This window comes from Vulpes vulpes, chromosome 4, assembly GCF_048418805.1.
Source record: "Vulpes vulpes isolate BD-2025 chromosome 4, VulVul3, whole genome shotgun sequence".
In the NCBI taxonomy this organism is placed as follows: domain Eukaryota; kingdom Metazoa; phylum Chordata; class Mammalia; order Carnivora; family Canidae; genus Vulpes; species Vulpes vulpes.
Window position 1 is genome coordinate 107,418,653 of NC_132783.1, and position 6,531 is coordinate 107,425,183.

At 36.0% G+C, this 6,531-nt stretch overlaps 1 pseudogene; it reads left to right on the forward strand.

Annotated features, from left to right (window-relative positions):
- The first annotated feature begins 2,372 nt into the window (after window positions 1-2,372).
- Window positions 2,373-2,462, forward strand: LOC112928871 (U2 spliceosomal RNA; annotated as a pseudogene).
- The last annotated feature ends 4,069 nt before the right edge of the window (window positions 2,463-6,531 follow it).

Sequence of the window (6,531 nt, forward strand, 5' to 3'; positions counted from 1 at the left end):
GTTTATTATGTTGCTACTTTCTATATTGACCACACTGATCAATTAGGTAGAGACAAAGTTTTCTCAGATATGATGGTATGAATTGACCTTTTATAGACTGTGAGGACAGAGTGTCTGGTGTATTTGAGTCCCTAGAAAAACTACCTTTGACTAGAGTTAAGACCCAGTACTGTGGGCCTAATTTATAATCTACAGGATTGTAATAAATGATGTAGTTAGATGTTTTGTTTTGTTTGTTTTGTTTTAAGGACAGGAAGAAAACAAGTGAATTTAAGTTGGAGATAGCACTTTTATATTCACTAATAGAATTTGATTTAGGGTGGTGGCTCCATATACTTAGGCTAGGAAATTAAAAAAAATGTTTGAACTAACCATTTGTGGAAAGGAGAAAAATATAAACTAATTTTTACAGATTTTTTTTGTCTTTTAATTTTTCTCTTTTTCTTCCTCTTTTCTTTCTTTTTTTTCCCCTCTTCTCTGTATCCTCCTAACCCTTCTCCTAGTTTACTTGCTTTCTCCTGAAAAGTGATGATAAGATAAAAAAAAATTATAAGGGCTGAATATCAATCTCAATTGTCTGTATGATAGGTTTATATCAAATTACTGAGATGAAAGATACCAATGTTCCTTTGACATAATGGCAAATCAGATTTTGAGTGCTTTATATAACATGCTGGTAACTGAAAAAAAAATATTTTTGAGGAACATTTTTCAAGAAAATTCACTTTTTCTCTTAATATGTTATGAAATTAAGAGCTTTGATGTAAGTTCACTTCACTAATGCTGCATCATGAATCAGTACCTTACCTTCTTACTCTACACTCTGCTCTGTTAGAAGGCTTAGCTGACAATTGTGATTTTCCGAGGAATGGCAACTGATCAAGGAGAAAGTTGCAGTCAGCAGTGTTGCCATGGCATGTTGTTGTCAGTGAGGATTCATGGAGTGCACTTTTCATGGGCAGATGAATATGTGCCTGCTAAAGATTGGCCCTGAAGGAGAATGACGTCAGTTCAGCACCTGCCCTTCTGCAACATGCTGGGCCCTTTGATTACTGGAAATAGCTACACTGAGTGGTCTGGGCTGGCCTGGGATATAACAGCTGCTGTGTTCTTTTCCTCCCCCTAGAAGAACACAAATGACTGTGTTTAGGAAAGGGGTCTGAGTAGAAAGCAGATTTCTCACTTCATGTGTTTTTCATTGAGTTCACCACCATTATCCACATAAGGAGGTAGGCATAGTTGGCCATGACCTGGAACACTCTTAAGAGGTTTTACTAAATTTAAAGAATTGGTTTAAAATCTGAGTACATGAATGTACTCAGATTTTAAACCACGTATGGTGGGAGGCACTTGGAATGATATTTGTTCTCCCTATTGTGATTTCTGATAAATTAGTTATGTCAACACTATCCGAACCAATTTTACTTGTAAGATACGGTGCCTAGGAACATAAAGCTTTTGAAGGGCTCTGACAATGTTTAAAATAATATATAAAACTCACATGCACATATATGAAAACAGAGAAATTAAAATTAGTAACTGTTAAATTGTTCACAAATCATTTTCTGGCAATTAGACAATTATGGTTCACTGCAATTCTTACATAAATGTAAAATCATAAAGTATAATCAAACCTAATAAGGTTAAAGTTATTTAAAAAATGATGTACCTCATAAACTGAAAATCATGAAACTTAGAACATTCACTTTATTTATTATAATTATGACTTTTATGGGTCTGTGCATATATTTTAATATGCCTAATACAACATGGGGTATGGACTCCCAGCATAGAAATATATGGACCCTGAAGGTCCTAAAATGGCCCTGCTCTCATCTATTTGCATAAAAATTATGAATTCTTTTTCCTTGTCACCCATCCATTTATGTCTTTCTCTTCCCAAGCCACCAGAGTCTGCTTCACCACTGTCATCTGAATCACTCCAATTTTTTAGCAATAGTTCTTTCTGCCTCCAACAGTGCCTCTCTCATAAATAGTTCCTACTGCAGCTTAATGAAATCACCCATACAATTCTGACCTTGTTTATCCTTCTCAGTGGCTTCTAGTGCTATCAGAGTAAATTCAATCTTTTTAACATGGTAGAAAATAACCTCCCAGCCAACCCACTTCCATATACTCCTCTTTCTCAATCCCAACCATTGGCTTCTCTTTCCCATGTGCAAACGCTATCTTTTACTCAAATGGAATTTCTTGTAGTTCTTTAAATAGCCAATATTTTTGTCTCCTTTGGGCTTTTGCATGTGATGTTCTCTCTAATGGAAACATTTCCTTGTTCTTCACCTTTTTGTAAAATGGATAACATCTCATCATCGTTGAGATTTTAACTTATAAAACACTTTTTCTGCTTCCAAATTGCTTCTCAGCCTTTTGGCTAAGATCAAGTGTAGTATCTACTTCCCAAGATAAATTGGGTGATGGTTTTATTGGCTGCTAAATCTCTTCCCCTTTCCCTTCTTGAGCCCTCCTCTTTCCAATCATAATATTCTATTAATGGTTCTGTCTATATGTTGTGCTGCTTGTTTGCTTGTTTTGGTTCTTTCTATATGTTATATTCAAGTCTCCTTCTCTGTATTTTTTTATACTATTTTCCTCTTTGGAATTCCCTAGCTCATTCTTTTAGTATTTAACTATTATGCATTCTCCAAAGTCTTTAATTCATGCCACCTCCAAGAAGCCCTCTCTGGTTACTGCTCTGAATTGTAACAAGAAATAATTCTCAGAACACATAGCACACATTATGTATATAATTTATTCAACATTTCCCATATACTGGGCAGCCCGGTGGCTCAGCGGTTTAGCACTGCCTTCAGCCCAGGGTGTGATCCTGGAGACCCAGGATCCAGTCCTACATGGGGCTCCCTACATGGAGCCTGCTTCTCCCTCTACCTGTGTCTCTGCCTCTCTCTCTCTCTCTCTCTCTCTCTCTCTCTCTCTCTCTCTGTCTTTCATGAATAAATAAATAAAATCATAAAGAAAAAATTTGCCATATACTTCTCTGAAACATTGCTTGTGTCTTGTCATATATGTTTATTCAGCTCTGGTATGAATAGTTCTGAAAGAAAAGAACCAATTGCAAGTTCCTAGGGCAAAAATACCATATATCCCCTGAAACACCTATCAAAGTGATCGATCTACACCTTAGAAGTTGATAAAGAAATAAAATAATTAATTGAATCAATAGTGTATACGTGACAAAATAATGATTTTATTGAATAAATAATAATGGCAAATAGGAAGGGGTCATTTTATAACAGTTAAAAAATTATGAAAAATTATTTAAAAATCAGATTATAGGGCAGTCCAGTGGCCCAGTGGTTTAGTGCTGCCTTCAGCCCAGGACATGATCCTGAAGACCCGGGATCAAATCCCATGTTGGGCTCCCTGCATGGAGCCTGCTTCTCCCTCTGCCTGTGTCTCTGCCTCTTTCTCTCTCTGTCTCTCTGTCTCTCTCATGAATAAATACATAAAATCCTTTAAAAAATAAAAATAAAAATCATATTATAAGAAATGTCAAAGCTATGAATCTTTAATAAATGTGGCTTAGAGAATTAGTAATGAAAATTTGCTCTGAATTCCTAACCAAAATAAAATTGACTATGGTGGGAATCTTAGGGGAAAGGTTTTATATGCAACAAATCCAGTGTTCTGTGCACATGTCCACATTTTCTTAGTTGCACATTATTTTCATGAGCTTAGACTTCTTTTCTACCCAGATATGAAGGGATCGACATAATGCAACATCTGCTGATGAGTTGTTATTTGATTTGCCAGTATTTTAACCTCAGAACACAACATTGTGGTCATTACCACCTGTTTTTGTATTTCAGTCAGTAAAACACTGTTGTAACCTTCAGCCTTCATGTTTTGTGAAAATGATAAAGAGAGTACTGCTGTGTTAAACATAACAAATAGATTAAAAACACAACTAATTAGCATTTTCTTGATAGGCTAGAACATAGACATTGTGATTATATATGCCACTAATATCACTTTCTTTGCTTTTAACATTTAAAAATACTAAGAAATAATAAAAGAGGAAATCCAGATTTGAGAGAGAAATTGCAAGTCTGTTGTATCACTCTTACTATCCCTGCCTGAGGTTTTATTTCCACATTCCTTCAGAATAACAACTAACACAAGTAATAAGAAACAGGAAACTGAAACAAAACTATGAAAAAGAAAATAGGTCAAGGTTTTCGTTTCTGTGGGGTTTTTTTTGATGTTTTGCTGTGTTTTGTCTTCACTAAAGAAAAATAGAGTGCATGTATTGTTCATTTTGCTGCCAGTTTTGTTGATAAGATCAATACAACTTTTTGAATCTTGGAAATCAGCTTATAGGAGGTTTTGTCTACTATTTAAAACAGTGTAGTAGCAGAGATCAGTAGCTATCCACCCCACATATTTGCTTATTCTATACATCATGTACAGCTATGGCTGGCAAGTGCCTGGCTAGCTAGAAGCTACATTTCACTGCATCTAAACTAAGCCATATGTCATTCCATTTGTCATTGGAATTTTACACAATAGTGATGTGTCTTAATTCTGGATTATTTGGGTTAACAAAAATGAGTATGCCTTCTCTATACTCTTGTTCATTTCCCATCTGATTGCTGGATGCCAAGGATTTTGAGGCCCTTTAAATCCAGCAGAGATTAGAGATGATGCAGCCAGAAAATTGAAATAGTCTCTGAATTCTTAAAAAGGAGAAGGCCTACTCACTGCCCAGGAACATTTGCACAGGAATTATGTGAGTAAGCAAAAAACTTCTATATGTAAGCTACTATCCTGTGATCCTTAACCCTAGACTTGAGATCTAGGTACTGCTGCTGCTATTCACAATTAGGTAGTTTTGCTGGCAAATTTGATTGAATAGTACAAAGAAGTCTTACCAAACAGTTCTGGAGTTAACATTCTTTTTAATCATTTTAAAAATTATCTGTCTATGGTATTCAGTGCCTTTGATGATAAAATGCTAGCAATGCATAAGTAAATAATTTAAGTAATGCATCTGCTTCCAGTCTAATAGGAAAAACAAATATTACCCAATTAATCATAATTATAATAAGCACTATAAAGGAAAAACAAAACAAAACAAAATGAAGTATGATAAGGTAAATTCAAGATCTTAGTCTAGTCTGAGGGCATGCAGAATCAGGTAAAAATTCTGAGAGAATTATATTTATGGACCGGTTAAGGAGGAGTAATGGAAGAGGGAAAATTGGACAGAATAGCATGCAAGAAAGCCTAAAAATGTGAAAAGCTTGGTTGCTTTGGAATTTTTTTAAAAGATTTTGTTTATTTATTCATTATAGACACCAAGAGAAAGAGGCAGAGATATAGGCAGAGGGAGAAGTAGGCTCCCTGTGGGGACTCTGATGCAGGACTTGATCCCATGACCCCAGGATCACCACCTGAGCCAAAAGCAGATGCTCAACAACTGAGCCACCCAGGTGTCCCAGTGCTTTGGAATTTTGTGGTCATTTGAAGATATTCTGTGTGTTCAAGTAGTATGGTATTCCTATGGAATAAGGACTATATTCCCACTCAAACAGTAAATAACTAGCATGTACAGATCAGTTACTATATGCACAGCCTACTCCTTTGTGTAATAGGGGATATAACCATATGCAAGGAAGGTTTCTGATGTCTGAGATGATACAATCTGCCAGAGAGTCAATATTAACACTCCTTTTCTTTTTTTAAAAGATTTTATTTATTTATGAGAGACAGAGAGAGAGAGAGAGAGAGAGAGAGAGGCAGAGACACAGGCAGAAGGAGAAGCAGGCTCCATGCAGGGAGCCCGAAGTGGGACTCAGTCCCGGGCTCCAGGATCATGTCCTGGGCTGAAGGCAGCACTAAACCGCTGAGCCACCCAGGCCGCCCTTAACACTCTTATAACAAAGAATAACACAAATATCACATAATCAGATTTGACTTCCTATTGCTAACGTTCATACACAGATCTAAGGTGAGTACTTCTTTGGATTTATACATTTTAGGACAAATTTTTGGATAAAATTTATAGATTTTAGGACAATAAAAAACCAAATAAAATAAAAACCCAGTTGATTTCCTTCCAGTGGAGTAACTAAGCTGAAATGCTATGAGCTCTGATTTACCATTAGTTGATTATCAAGTACAGGAGGCCAATGTTGCAGAGGAGAAGTAGAACAGAGTTGGGAGGATAAGGAGAATTAATCAGATAATGTCACTGCTTAAACTCCAGGATCCAGTTGTACCTAATGCAAACTACCTAATTCTTTATTCCCTTCTTTCTCCTTTTCCTCCTCCCTGTTCCTCTTTCTTGTTTTCTTCTTCTTTTTTAAGCCAGTTTGAGTTGTGTTAACTGAAAGCCTGCTCACTAAAATAATGACAGGTTCTACAAAGCCCTATATATCAGGAAGGAGATATTAGTGTTTGCATTTAGGCATAGAAAGTAAAGTTGGTGCCATCTAAGTAGGGGTCAAACTGAAGTATAAAATTAATTCTTCAGGAGGATGTTCCTCATTT